Source organism: Dipodomys merriami, unplaced genomic scaffold (genome assembly GCF_024711535.1).
Source record: "Dipodomys merriami isolate MVZ:Mamm:240054 unplaced genomic scaffold, mDipMer1.0.p SCAF_1043, whole genome shotgun sequence".
Taxonomy (NCBI): Eukaryota; Metazoa; Chordata; class Mammalia; order Rodentia; family Heteromyidae; genus Dipodomys; species Dipodomys merriami.
This window is the reverse complement of record NW_027202320.1, coordinates 225,533-241,181: the sequence shown is the minus strand read 5'-3', so window position 1 is coordinate 241,181 and position 15,649 is coordinate 225,533. Positions and strand designations below refer to the sequence as shown.

The window sequence follows — 15,649 nt, the reverse complement described above, 5'->3', positions numbered from 1 at the left end:
CCTTTTACAGCCAACTATTACAAATGGTTGACAAGTTCTTGCCCAGTTATGTATGCTTATAAAGTAGCTTGCCATGACCTCCAGCTCTGATCAATTTTAGAAGAGCCAAACATTATTGCCAAAGTCCCAGGAGTGCCTCTTTCTATGTTAGGGTAAACGCAACCTTGACATTTCCCTTGGTCACTGGACTTGAACTTAGTGCCTGAGTGCTGTTTTTCAGCTCTCCAGTGCAAGGATTGCACTTTGCCACTTCGGACTCCAAAGCAACTCTGCCCTGCCCGCTTTTTTGGCACTCTGCTGGCTAGTTAGAGATGATAATCTTTCTCTGCCTGGACTGGCTTTGAACTGCAGTTTGTAGATCGCTCACCTTTGGTCCTCAGCTCCACCCTCATCTGGGCCCCCTCTCATTTCTGGAGTTCCCTCCATACAACTGGCCTCTCCCTCTCTCCACCCAGACCCACCTGAACTCCCATCTACCTCACTTCCTTTTCTCTCAGATACTTTTGCTACCAGGATGATGATGGAGGTCATGTGCTCCCTCTTGGGGGAAATATGGCTCCTCTAATAAACCTTGTAATAATCTTTCTCCTTTGCCTGCCTGCCTCTGCATGGTCCCATAGGATGGATGTGTCTGATCCTCTTTCACTGGTGGCTCCATACTGGGATAGGTTCCCCAGTGCATTTGCTCCCCCTGCACTTCAGAAGGGAGTTCAAACAGCTGCCCTGGGACCTATTCTGAGATCCTTCACTCCAGTCACCAGAGGACCATCAAGGTAACTTTCTCCTGACTGAGTGCTCTACCAGCCCATCCAGCCCCACTAATTAATTCCCACTCCAGGGTAAGTGACAAGTTTGTCCGAGGTCGGGGTTTCTGATTCCAATATCAGTGGTAAGGCCACCTGAGCCTTTCTGGGCTAACTGAGCCCCACCCTCACCATCTGACCAAAAACTTGGCCAAGTGCTGGAATTAGCCACTAGGGGCCTACCATGGCCCAAGGACCCACCTTGGACCAACATAAGGACAGTCTCCACTGGTGGGGCCACCACCTATTTAGGAGCCAACCTGCACTGCAGAGGACACTCTACTCTAGGCACATGGCTTCAGATCACTTACCATGGGAAGGACACTAAATTTCTTTACATTAAGGCCACCTGGACTTGGAGGGCTGTTGAGTCCCCATCAGTTAAATTTGGCCCCACATTTAAAACTCCACTTCTGAGAGTGCTTGAGCAAGTAGCTCTCTCTCTCTCTCTCCCCCTCCCCTTAAACTCTGCCTCTTGCCAAAATTACCTGCTTGTAACCTCTTTCACAAGTATTTCATATGCTAAACGCTTTGGTTAAGCCCTGGAAGAATGTAACCAGTAATTGCTTGTTTCTACTCATTAGATAGAAAATGGGTGAGTTTAAGTCTAAACTCCCCGAAATAAAGGCCAACAAGTTTGGATATTACCAAAAGTGTATTAATCTTCTCTCTAGCATTGAGCAAGTGGTGGATGTGCCAAATTGGCCTCTTGGTACTTCAGCTTGGTACTACCCTTTCCCCCTCCCCTGTCCTGTGGTGCCATTATGCTAGGCCAAGTGTATGTTCCTATTGCCTCCTGTTCACTAGGTTTCTTGTTGGCAAAGTTTTGTATTTTAAACTGACCACATGGTTCCATCATAATTAGAAAAGTAGCTCCACTAAAATTTCAAAACTTTAAAAGTCTATTTTAAAATCTAAGCACGCTCTATAATCTGTGCACAAACATGTCTGTCTGTGTCTTATTCGACTATATGTAAGTGATTATGGTTTCAAGGTTACTCTGCCTACTAAAAATCTTTGTCAATGGAAGCTGTGAATTAATCTAAATTGCTTTAAAACTTTGTGACCTGACTAAGCCAAAGAAAAAACAGGCAGTTTTAAAAGACCTTGGAAAAGGACTTAAAAAAGACAATGTCCTTTACAAAGTAAATGAAATTGGTAACTAAGTTGGCTGTGAATTATGTCATTCCTATGTCCATCTATGCTAAGAGTTAACTATTGTACACTGACCATGGCTAGTAAACTAAAGCTAAGGGTTTCATTCTCTGTTTTCTCCCCTGTGTGCTGATCAACTTCAATTAAGATCAAGGGACCAGAGTAACTATGCTCAGGCACAGCTGCCTAAACCAGTGGCACCAGCCTGCAAAAGCCAGTGTAAACCAGGTCTCTAACCAGTATATGTAGAAATATTGCAGGTTACCAACAGGAGGTGCAACAGTCTATACATGCTGGGAGATGCCACAGTCTCTCTCAGACTCTGGCCTTGCATCTCACATGACCAAAAGCCTGTTAATTAAGGGTAAAACACAAGCCACATTAGATATTTGGTTCTGTAAATGTTCATCACCAGAAGTTAGACCATACGGGGTGTATGAGCAAAGGATAGAAATTGATTTCTATACTATTTTACAATTGGAGGTAAATTCCTAAAGGTAACTCAGACTGCAGAAAAAAAAATGGCCACTCTTTCTATTCACTGCCCACAGGACAGCCTACAGGCAAAGAATATACAGCCCAGTGTTTCAATGATGCATTTAAATGCAAATTAAAATAACTTTACAAAATGGATTTAAAATGACATCCCCCTTGTAAAAATTTGAGAAGTTGTGGAGAGTGGCTGGCCTCCCAGACAAGTTTAAAAGATAAAATTTTCCTAAAGGTTTATTTCAAAGTAAAAAAAAAAAATAGGATTATTCTAGTTTGCCCCTAAAATTTTTTGTAACAGTTGCCGGAAGGCCCACAGTAAAAGATAGGACAAGTTTGTCAAATGTAATTTAATAAGTAAAACCATGCTTATAAAACTACTTCCAATGACCATCTTTGTTGCTTTTAGTTGGAGTAAAAGTGACTGTTTGTAAAAAAAAAAAAACAAAAAAACTCACTGATCTGCAGTTCGAAGCCAGTCCAGGCACAGGCAGACTAAAGTCCCTGTGAGATTGTCATCTCTAATCTGCCAACAGAGTGCTCAAAGCTGAGTTGTTTTGGAGTTTAAAGTGGCCAAGTGCTAGTCCTGAGCTGGAGAGCTGAGGGACAGCACTCAAACCCTGAGTTCAAGTCCAGCGACTGACCAAGGAAAATGCCAAAGATGTATTTATCCCAACATAAGAAAGGCACTCCAGGGACCCTGATATTGTTAAAATATCCAGAGGCAATTGCAAACAAATGTTTGGATGACAAAAGTGGTATCAGGTCCTGAGTTACTTGAGCTTGGTCCTCCAAAAAATTGATCAAGCCAGAAGGTCATGGAAAGATAAGTTTGTAAACATGCCTATCACCCATGTTGGTCTAACTGGGCAAAACTTTCCAGAGATCTGTGATAGTGGGTAGTAAAAGCTAAGATTGTAGAATGTAAATCTCCAAACCCCTGTATCTGCTCAAAGTCCTAATTGGCAGTAACTTTTGAGCTGGTTAAATTCATCTGTTGAAAAGCTTGTAGAGCTGAGATTATGTTCCTATTGAGATCTGTCTAAAGGCCTACATAAGTAGGCATTCCTCTGCCAGACAGAAAATGCTTTTATAAACCAGGGTGTTAAACAGGCTATGCTGCTGTAGCCCAAGAAAAGGCCTGTACATTTGTTATAGGTTAAATGTTGTCTATAAGCCACTTTAAACAGGCTACCCAGAGGCAGTGGGCCGTACTTAGAGTGCCAATCAGTCTCAGGTTAAAAGCATCTACTGGGCTTTCTTTTAAAAATCTCTGACAAGTAATTGTTAGTCAATTGTGAACAAGTTATAGGTAAGCTCCATCTCATTGATCTCCTTGTTGCTTTAACTGGAAATAAAAAGAGCTTTTGTAAGAAAGTTCAAAGCCATCCTGGGCACAAAAAAAAAAAATCCTTCTAAAACTCCATCTCCCTACTAATCAGCACAGAACCAGGACTATCCAGCCAAAGGCTGAAAGTGGCATTGTGACTCTAAGTAGTAGAGCATTAGCCTGGAACAGAAGGACTCAGGGACAGTGCCCAGGCCTTGAGTCCAAACTGTAAATGCCAACCGGGACAAGCTATCCCAGCAATGGATGTTGAGACAATGGCCAGGACAAAGTCAGTCCTGACCATGGAAAACCATGGAAAAGAGTAAGAGATGATACCCTAAATGGAGTCACTTTATGCTTTATGCATTGTTTCTGGCAAAACTGGAGCTTCAGCTTCCACCCCCACTACAAAGGCAGAGGAGGGGTCCCGCAGAGCAGTGAGGACCTCACAGATGAAGTCCTTCAGGGGAGGGGGCCTCACAGAAAAGGCTGCAAAAAGGGGTGTACCTCACTGGGAGGCCGCAGAAGTGAGGGTGCCTTGTGGGGGAGGCCACAAAAGAGGGGAGCGCCTCACAGGGGAGACTGCAGGGGAGGGGAAACTGCAAAGGCAGAACACAGAGGAGGAGTTTAAACTTAAACTCATCCATACTTTTACCTTCAGTTACAAGGGAGAGGGAAAGAGGGAGAGGGAAAGAGGAAGAGGGAGAGGGAGAGAGGAAGAGAGGGAGAGAGGGAGAGAGGGAGAGCCAGAGCTATCTGCCCAAGCACTCACAGAAGTGGAGTTTTAAATTTGGGGCAAAATTTGATTGCAGGGGCTCAGCAGCCCTCCAAGGCCCAGGTGGCCTTAATGTAAAGAAATTTAGTGTCCTTCCCATGGTAAGGGACCTGATGCCATGGGCCTATATTAGAGTGTTCTCCACAGTACAGGTTGGCTCCTAAAGGGGGTGGTGGCCCTGACAGTGGAGAATGTCTTCATGTTTGTCCATTTGTATTCCTTGGGCCATGGAGGATGGGTCATTGGGCCAAGGTAGGCCCCTGGCACTTGGCCAAGGTTTGGCTCTGATGAGGGGAAGGGGGGCTCAGTAAGTCACAGAGGCCCAGGTGGCCTTACACTGAGATATCAGAATCAGAAACCCAGACCTCAGATAAACTGGTCACTTAGCCTGGAATGGGACTTAATTAGCAGTGTTGGATGGGCTGGTAGAGCGCTCAGTCAGGAGAAAGTTACCTTGGTGGTCCTCTGGTGACTGGCGTATAGGATCTCAGGAAAGGTCCCAGGGAAGCTGGTTGAACCTCCTTCCGAAGTGGAGGGAGGATCAAACCCACTGGGGAGCCTATACCCACAGGGGCGACCAATGTAAGAGGATTAGACAAAAATCGATGCAAGGGGACCATGCAGAAGCAGGAAGGCAAAGGAGAAAGATTATTACAAGGTTTATTAGAGAAGCCATATTTCCCCCAAGAGGGAGCACATGACCTCCATCACTATCCTGGTAGCAGGAGGATCTGAGGGAAAAGGAAGTGAGGTAGATGGGAGTCCAGGTGGGTCTGGGCAGAGAGAGGGAGGGGCCAGTTGTATGGAGGGAACTCCAGAAATGGGAGGGGACCCGGTGTAGGTGCTCATACTTCGAGCTCACGACTCTACCTGATTCTGGGGCCTGGATGAGTTGCCTTGATCTCTTCTAAGTCATTTACCACATGAGGCTTTTCTGAACTCATACATCACTGCAAATTGCTAACATTCCTCCCTAGCACATCACTCAATATATTTTTTCCATCATATATTTAAACATATTTATGTGTATACATTCCCTACCCTCCCCCAACCCCACACACAAAGGCATAGACCTTCAAAACAAAGCTTTTCTTTTTTTCCTTGCTACAGTGTCTAGAACCTAATAAACTCAATAGATACAAAAGAGTGAGCTGGGTACTAGTGTCACACCTGTAATGCTAGCTATTCAGGAAACTGAGATCTAGAATCACTTTTTCCATTTAGTTCCCATTTTGATTAAAATTTAAGCGTTAAAGGAACTTTTAAAGAGAATCAAGACTTCCTTTTTTCTGGAGGTTTCCTTCACTCCCTTTCACCTAGTCCAGCTCAACCTATGTCCCCCTGGGAGCTTTGGCATCCCAGAAAATCCACAGTCCCCCAGACCCCAGTTAAATTAGACAGAATCCAGCATTGCCTTTAGTCATGTGGTGGGCAGAGCAGAAAGCATCCACCACGTGTGCTACCCAACACCTCTAATCCACACCAGTGCCACTTCCATACTCCTAGCCACATGAGCAGCATTGTGTCACCGTCGCTTGCACTGGCATAGGCTTCCGTGGTCATCAGGACAGATGTCCTGAGAGTTATTTCATCTGCATAAGGTGACATTTCCTGGGTCCAGGTATATTGCTGATCTGGGAAATCACTGCCATTGGAGCAAGCCAGGGCTGCTGCAACCGCACTGTAGGATGCATCTCTCTGCAGCAAAACCTGAGGCCCTTCCTTCCTAGACACAATGGAGATCCTAGAAAATTCCCTGCTTGTCCCTAGATAAGTCCATGAATATATCTACAGCCCTCATCTGTCAGAAATGAACAAAGAGTACAGAATTGTTCAAGTCATTTTCCTTCTTCACAGAAGGGTGCACTATCATCCTGGCCCCCCAGAGCGAGACAGCACACCAAATGGGGGGATCCACTTGGTTTTCATCCCAACCTAGGAATGATATTGTCCCTTCTCATGTTGCTAAGGTGTCAGGATCACATCTTTGTAAACAATCGGTTACCAGGGTAATAGGGTCATAGAAGGAAGACAAGTCATTCTAACCATCAGTGGACCATCCCTAGTCAGGAGGCAGTGTACTTTGGGAGGCTATTGCTCCAAAACAAACATCCTTTTTACCTGTTAATGAAACTGCAACTCCACTGCACCTCACCTTTGTCATTACAACAACAACAACAAAAAGAAAAAGAAAAGGGTGTTTTGGATTTTCTTGTCAGGACTGGCTTGAAACCACAATCCTCAGATTTCAACCTCCTGAGTAGTGCCAAGGTTTTTTATGAGACAATTCTCTCAAATTAACCACCAAGAAAGAAGCAAAAAGGAATAAAGTCCAGGACTTGAGCTGAGGCTCAACTGGAAGATCATGGACAGCACCCATGCCCTGATTTCAAACCTATGACCAGCACATCATCATCATCATCATCATCATCATCATCATCATCATCATCATCATCATCATCATCATCATCATCATGTGAATAAAAAGACTGTAAGAGCCTATTAAGAATATTAAAATTGAGGGCTGGGATGGTGGCTCAGTGGTAGAGCTCTTGCCTTGCATGCATGAGGCCCTGGGTTTGATTCCTCAGCACCATATAGCAAAAAAGAAAAAAGCCGGAAGTGGCGCTGTGGCTCAAGTGGTAGAGCACTAGCCTTGAGCTGAAGAGCTGAGGGATAGCGCCCAGGCCCAGAGTTCAAGCCCCATGACCAACCAAAAACAAATATTAAAATTGAGTGAGCCAGGCACTTTTTGGTGGCTGACATGTAATGCCAGTTAGGAGCATGAAATCTCAGGATGGTGGTTAAAAGCCCACCTGGGCAGGAAATTCCATGAGGCTCTGATCTCCAACTAACCAGCAAAAATGCCAGAAGTAGAGCTGTGGTTCAAGTGGTAAAGCAACAGCCTTGAATGAAAAAGCAAAATAACAGTGACTAGGCCCAGGTAGGACTACTACTAATTAATCAATTAAATACAAATACACAAATAAAAATCAGAGTGGAAGATGAGCACAAAAGCCAAGAGAATTGCTGGTTTATACCTGGAGCTCAAGCTACACAAAAGACAGAACTTGAAGATCTGGGTTCCAAGGCAACCCAGGCAGAAAAGTCCCTTAGGAATTTGTGAGTATGTATCAGGTGTGGGTGTTGAACCCAGGGGTTGAAATAGAATTTTTTTTTCTTAAAGGTAGCATTCTACCACTTCCTTTCTTTGGGGGATGAAATGGAGATAAGTTTTATGGACTTACCTGCCTGGGCTTTCAACCCCAATCCTCAGATTTCAGGTGCTGATACAGTACTCTTATCTTCTATGAGATTTTTATCTTCCATGAACTGCCAAAAAAGTAAAAGAAGCCAGAAGTTGATCTGTGTGGCTCAAGCCACAGAGACTGCTTGCTTTGAGGGAAAATGAACAACAAAAACCCTCATACACAGTGGCCCTGCCCTGGTTTCAAACCCAGGAAGTGACCAGGCCCTATGTTCAAGCCCTAGGACCACCACCACCAGCAACAAAAGAATGACTCAGGGACAAGGACTAGGCCCTGAATACAAAGCCTAGAAACAGCATTAAAAATAAAAGAAAAACAAATTCAGAGACTGTGGCTAGGCTCCAGAGTTCAAGGGTCTAGAACCAGCACCAGGACGGACACACACACACACACACACACACACACACACACACACACACACATACACACACACACACACACACACACACACACACACACACACACACACACACACAAAAAGAAGAAGAGAGAAGTCAATGAAATATTTTTAAGTAGTGGCTCATGCCTATAATCCTAGCTACTGTGGAAGCTGAAATTTTAGGATTGTGGTTCATAGTCAACCTGGGCAGGAAGCTCCATGACACTTGGTTTTATGTGTGCTAGTCCTGGGGCCTGAACTTGTGCTGTTTTGCACAAGACTAGAACTATTCTACTTCCAAGCTCTTGGTGATTAATTGGAGATGAGAGTCTCAACAACTTTCCTGCCCTGGCTGGCTTTGAACCACCATCCTCTGATTTTAGAGCCTGGCTAATGTCCCTGTCTTCCCATGAGAATCTTTCTTTTTTTGGGGTTGGTCATGGGGCTTGAACTCGGCCTGCACACTGTCCCTAAGCTCTTCAGCTCAAGGCTAGTGCTCTACCACTTGAGCCACAGGGCCACTTCTGGTTTTCTGGTGATTTAGTGGAGATAATTGTCTCATGGACTTTCCTTCCCAGTCTGGCTTTGAACTGCAATCCTCAGATCTCACCCTCCTGAGTAGCTAGGATTACAGGCGTAAGCCACTGGCACTCAGCTTTTTTTTTCTTTTCTTTTTTCTGTTTTATGGGTTGTGGGGCCTGAACTCCAGCTCTGGATGGTGTCCCTTAGCTCTTCAGCTCAAGGCAAGCACTTTACCACTGAGCCATTTCCCAGCTCCTCCATAAGAAACTTATCCCTTATGAATCACCAAATTTGTTTTACAAAGCCAGATGTTAAAATGTGGCTTAAGTTTTAGAGCCTGCCAGCCTTGCTCAGGACATGGGAGAGACTCCAGCACAGTGACCTTGCCCTGATTTCAGGTTTAGGAACAGTCACCACTTCCTGTGTTCCAGCCCTAGGACCAGAACCAAATAAATAAATAACTCCCCCATTTTCACTGTATTTGATGTTGGCGTAATTTGTGAAGGTGAAGGGAAAAAACAAATTGTTTAAATAGGGATACAGCTAGACCTATTGCAACAATGAGATGTACAAGAAATTATTTCAAAAAATGAACTTTACAACTTTTGCCTGGTGGGGGTGGTAGAGAACATTATATAAACAAAGCCATTCATGCAGCTGTTGCTCAAGCTGTTAAAGTATGCTAGCCTTGAGAACAAACAATACAAAAAATGCTTCATTCACAGTGGCCCTGCCCTGACTTCAAGCCTCAGAAGAGTGGCCATGTCATGAGTTGAAGCCCTAGCAACAAAAATGAAAATAAATAAATAAATAAAGCCAGAACTTTATCTGTGGCTCAAGCCATAGAGACTGCTAGTCTTGAGAAAGAAAAGGGAAAAACCTCAGACACAGTGGCTCTGCCCTGATTTTATGACTAGCAAAAGTTCAGGCCCTATGTTCAAGCCCTTGGACCAGCAATGAAGAAAAAAAAAATACAGCAACAACAAAAACTCGGCAAAAATGCCCAAGTCCTGAGTACAAGCCATAAGAGCATCACCTAAAATAAATGCAGAAAGAAAGAAAAATACATAAAGAGCCACAATTTGAACTGTCTTGAGGTGGGAAGCCTACTAGTCTTGAGAAAAAATTAGGAATAATGACCAGGCCTGGAGTTCAAGTACTATAAAAAGCTCAAAAAAAAAGAATCTGTTGGGAGCCAAAAGGAGTCTCTCAACATGAAGATAGGCTTGACTATCTCACTGGAACATCTTGTGGCTGAGTTTACAGAACCACTCTCAGAAATCCGACGCTTTCATCCTGCCTTATGCAAATATCCTGCAGCTGCTAATGACCACCCTTTCACCCTGCCCTATGCAAACATCCTGCAGCTGCTATGGCCAATGAAAAAGCTTCCTTAATGGCCAATTTAAAAGCTTCCTTATTCCAAGCATATAAATACCCCTGTGTGAAAAATAAAAATTTGCAGCTTGATCAGAATCCCTGTCTTGCTGTCATTCTTCATGTCTCTTGTCCCTTCATTCCTTCTCATTTAGGTTCATCGCCCTCGTTGACATCCTGCAGGTTGGGACAAAAATCCACAAAAAAAACTTCAAAACAAAAACCCAGAAAGAGTGGCCAGCCCTAATAATAAGCTGGATGACCCAAACTTGCGAAAAAGAGAAAAAGAATAATAAATTAAGTGAAAAGAAGGACAAAAATATTAGAGCCAATTCAAGATTTTAAAAATATGGTTCACACCTATAATCCTACCTCCTCAAATAGCTGAAATCTGAGCATTTGTGGTTTGAATCCAGCCTGGGCAGGAAAGTAAATGAGAATTCTTTTCATTTATGCTGCTCCTGGGCTAAAACTTGAGTTTTACTCAAGGGTAGAGCTCTACTGCTTCCTACCTGTTGCTGGTTAATTGGTGAAAAACGTCTCATTGATTTTCATGCCTAGGATGGCTTTGAACCTTGGCTCTCAACTTTCTTTTTTTTTTCTTTCTTTCTTTCTTTTATTTTATTTTTATTTTTTGTGAACACACTGTACAGAGGGGTTACAATTACATGGGCAGGTTAATGCGTACATTTCTTATCAAGCATTGCAGCCTCCTCTTTGTTTACATTACACATCCCTTCCCAGCCCCCCCCCCCCCGCAACCGCCCACCCAATCCTCCCGGCTTGCCCCCCCACCAACATTGTAAAGCTCATTTTCCACATGACAACTTGTACTTCTCATTGTTGCAACAGGTCTACCTGTATCCTTAAACGACTTGTTTTTTCCCATCTCCTACACAAGTTATACTGACATCAAATATAGTGAAAGCAGGGTTATACTGTGGGGGAGGGACATACAAAGCTACAAAGAGATAATCTTATAAATGCGTTAGAAACAAATGCATGAAAGGAAAAAAACATTAAAATACATATCTAAGGATTCATTTTCATAACATCACATTATCTGACCTATTCCGCTTGACTCATATATATATACTAGATATTGCAAATAAGGGAAACCATGGGACCTATGTTTCTTTGGGCCTGGCTTACTTCACTTAATATAATGTTTTCCACGTTTTTCCATTTCCTAACAAATGGGGCAATGTCATCTTTCTGATGGAGGCATAGAATTCCATTGTGTATATATACCACATTTTCTTGATCCATTCATCTACTGAGGGCCATCTGGGTTGGTTCCATATCTTAGCTATGGTAAATAATGCTGCAATAAACATAGTTGTGCTGGTAGCTTTAGTGTGGTCTTGTTTGTAAACATTTGGGTAAATGTCCAAAAGTGGGATTGCTGGGTCATAGGGGAGTTCTATCTGAAGTCTTTTGAGGAACCTCCATACTGCTTTCCAAAGTGGTTGAACAAGTTTACATTCCCACCAACAATGAAGTAAGGTTCCTTTCTGTCCACATCCCCTCCAGCATCTGTTGTTGTTAGAGTTCTTGATTTTTGCCATTCTAACTGGAGTGAGGTGGTATCTCAATGTTGTTTTGGTTTGCAATTCTTTTATGGCTAGGGAGGCTGAGCATTTCTTCATGTGTCTGTTGGTCATCCTTCTTTCTTCTTCAGAGAAGTTTCTCTTTAAGTCTTTAGCCCACTTGTTTATTGGGCAGTTTTTTCTTTGCAGATTTGTTGTTGGGGGATTTAATTTTTTGAGTTCCAAGTATATTTTAGATATGAGACCCTTGTCTGTTGTATGGCTAGTGAAGATCTTCTCCCAATCCGTGGGCTTTCTATTGATCTTGCTAGCTATGTCCTTTGCCATGCAGAAGCTCTGCAATTTCATGCAATCCCATTTGTCCCACCTTTCTTTGATTTGTTGTGTTTCCGGGTCTCTATTCAGAAAATTTCGGCCTGAGCCAAGGAGACCTAGGGTTTCTCCTATTCCATCCTGTAATGTTTTCAAAGTGTCTGCTTTGACTTCGAGGTCTTTGACCCATTTGGAGTTGATTCTGGTGCAAGGTGATATATAAGGATCTAGCTTTAGTTTTCTACAAGTAGTTAACCAATTTTACCAGCACCATTTACTGAAGAGGCTGTCGTTCTTCCATTCTATTGTTTTAGCTCCCTTATCGAAGATTAGATGGCTATAGGTCTGTAGGTTCATTTCTGGGTTTTCAATTCTATTCCATTGGTCCTGATGTCTGTTCTTATGCCAATACCAAGCTGTCTGGATAGTCATCTTGGCTTCCGGTAGTACTTTTTTCCTTTCTGTATTTTTTGACAGTTGTGGGGCTTGAACTCAGGACTTGTGTGCTGTCCCTGAGCCTCTTGTACTCAAGCCTTGTGCTCTACCATTTGTGCCATAGCACCACTTCTGGGTTTTGAGTGGTTAATTGGACATAAGAGTCTCACAAGGACTTTTCTGTCTGGGCTGGCTTCCAACTGAGGTCCTCAGATCTCAGCCTCCTGAGTAGTTACAGCCATAGGACACTTATCTCACTTGTTAGGTTTTAAAAAAAGAGATAGCCTAGTAAGAACAGCACCATGCACGTGCTATTCAGGTAAGGGATAGTAGACCTGCTGGGACCAGGCAAGGTTGGAACTCCACATGGCTGGGAAAGGCCTTGGAATGAGGGAGAGCTGGGAAAGAGAGGAAAGACAGAGGAAAGAGCTAGAAAAGAGCAGAGAGAGCAGAGAGAGAGCAGAGAGAGAGTGTCTGGGCCTGGGCTAGGCCTTATCTAGGGTACGGGCAGAGAAAGGTGTGGCCACATCAAATTCAGATATGACCTCAGTGGATGCAAATGTGACTTCTTCCAGGTGTCCCAGTTGCCTAGGTAATGCAGTTACTGGGTGGAGACTTTGCTGTGAGGAGGGTGGAGTATGCTCGCCATCCAGGAGCAGACCTTACAATATTAACCAACAACAACAACAAAAAAAAAATCAAATGAGGTTTAGAGATATCAGTGGCAAGCACACGGCCAGTTCAAAGAAGTAAACAGAGAGCCATCTTTAAAAGCACTAATATTTGGGAAATTTTCATCTGGCAGCTCTCAAACATGCTAGTCTCAGGACCTCTTAATACTCTTAAATTTTGAGAGCTCCCAAAGAGCTAATTAAAAAGGTAAGGTGGCTCAGTGGTAGAGTGCTTGCCTTGCATACATGAGGTCCTGGGTTCGATTCCTCGGCACCACATAAGTAGAAAAAGCCAGAGGTGGCACTGTGGCTCAAGTGATAGAGCGCTAGCCTTGAGCTGAAGAGCTGAGGGACAGTGCCCAGACCCAGAGTTTAGGCCCCACAACCGACAAAAAAAAATGTTAGTAGAGCCAGGAACTGGTGGCTGTCACCAGTAATCCTAGCTACACACTCAGGAGACTGAGATCTATAGATTGCTATTAAAAGCTAGCTGGAGCAGGAAAGTCAATGAGATTCTTATCTCCAATAAACTACTTAGAAAACAAAACAAAACAAAACAAAAAAAACCCAGAAGTAAAACTATAACTCAAGTGGTAGACTACAGCTCAGGATCAATGCCTAAGTGCTGAATTCAAGCCCCAGGACTGGCACAAAAATAAATAAATTAAATAAAAAATAGGGGATACACATGCATTTGCATGTGCACGCACACACACACACGAGAGAAACAGACAGATATGTTAAAAAGTAGAACTCAGCTAATGAGCAAAGCATCAGGTATTGAGTCCTAGTTTCACAACCCAAACAAAAGAAAATTTAGAACTCAAGTGCTTATGGTAGTTTTGTAAACTTAAGAACAAAAACACTGGGGATGGGAAGGTGGCTTAGTGGTAGAGTGTCTTGTATGCATGAGGCCTTGAGTTCAATTACTGAGCACCACATAAGCAGAAAAAGTTGTAAGTGGTGCTGTGGCTCAAGTGGTAGGATACTAGCACTGAGCTAAAGAGCTGAGGGTCAGCACCCAAGCCCAAAGTTTACTCCATACAACTCACCAAAAAGAAAAAAAAAGAAAGAAAAGAAACACTACTTATTAATATACACTTATTGAAAAAAAACTGTATTTTCCAAAAAAGGTAAAATTTCAGCAGAATAGTCCCATTGTTTTACATCTTTAATAAATCTCTTCATCCTTTAGCCTAATGAAAGACACCTGTATTCTCTCATCTGCTTTTATACTGTCTGTTGGGTTATGTTGTTTCAAGTATATGCAGAAAATCTACCTTACAAAGTCACTTAGTTAGAAAAGGAAGAAGTATTTTAGTTGCCTTCTCAGATTATCAATAAAGCTAATGCTGGCATACTCCTTAATATTACACTAAAACTCAACTAGTGGTCATCTCTTAAAATTTAGTTGTAATGAGATACATAGCAATGAGCCTGAAGCTATACCATAAGATTTTCTGCTTGGATGTATTAAATTAAAATCAGTTAGTCTTTTCTTTTCTTTTGCCTGTACATGATTTGCTAACATCACACATTAAATAATGGGAAAATACTCACACTGAGTCACACAAATCTTCCAAATGCTGACCAACTGTCCTGAAATCAATGAATATAGCTGTTATTATCAACACAGATTTCATCAGCATAGTCTGTAAACAGCACTGGGAAGCTACAAAGCTCAACAGAGCAATAAATACATTCTACAAAATTGAAACTTAGTTTCAATGTGTATCATGACTCATACATCGTTGCTTTTCTCGTGGTAAAGGCTCATTTCATTCACTTTTAAGAAATGTTCACCAAATAAAATTCTAGTCTCTATGACCACTTGTATACTTCAGAGTGAAAATGTCATTCCATGGCAAAGTAAATAGTTCATTTAAACACTACAAATGGGCTAGGCACTGGTGGCTCATGCTTGTAATCCTAGCTACTCAGGAAATTAAGATCTAAGGATCATGGTTCAAAGCCAGCCCAGGCAGAAAAGTCTGTGAGATTCTTATCTCCAATGAACTATTCAGAAGAAGCCAGAAGTGGTGCAGTGGTTCAAGTGGTAGAGCACTACCCATGAGCAAAAAAGCTTAGGGCAACATCCAAGCCCTGAGTTCAAGTCCTAGGACCAGCTTAAAAAAATAAGACAAAACTGAATTCATTGGATTCCACTTTCTTAAAATAGCCAATTAGCAGATAATATGTCTTAGAAATATATCTAATTAAATGTTAAAATAAAACAACCTTAAGATTCATTTGTCCAGAAATTACATTTTATACTAACTGCCACATTACCTAATTAGTATAAAAAATGAGCAGCTTCAACATTCATATTTTCTAAGAGATACAGGCTTTAAATTGTGGAGGCAGGGAGGGGGAAGATTGTCACTCATGTTTTAGGTACTACCACCTTTTCTGCCTCAATTCAAGATGGGATTAAGGATCCCACAAGTCACAAGGCACAGATGAAGTATCCAGAGATATAAAGAAACATCAGCCAAACTGAGGACAAACTCTGAAAAGAGCAATCTTTAACTGTAATCACTGGCAGGGGTGTATGAACAATATCAGTATGAGGGATGCTAAGA

At 42.6% G+C, this 15,649-nt stretch overlaps 1 long non-coding RNA gene across 1 annotated transcript in view; it reads right to left on the bottom strand.

Annotated features, from left to right (window-relative positions):
- LOC138811172 (uncharacterized) overlaps positions 1 to 15,649 on the bottom strand; it is a 71,297-nt gene that overhangs the window by 11,611 nt on the left and 44,037 nt on the right. The window contains exons 10-11 of the long non-coding RNA XR_011367328.1: positions 14,628 to 14,666; positions 7,801 to 7,885 (exon numbers count right to left, since the gene is read on the bottom strand). This is a non-coding gene — a long non-coding RNA (uncharacterized lncRNA). The remainder of the gene's footprint in view (positions 1 to 7,800; positions 7,886 to 14,627; positions 14,667 to 15,649) is intronic.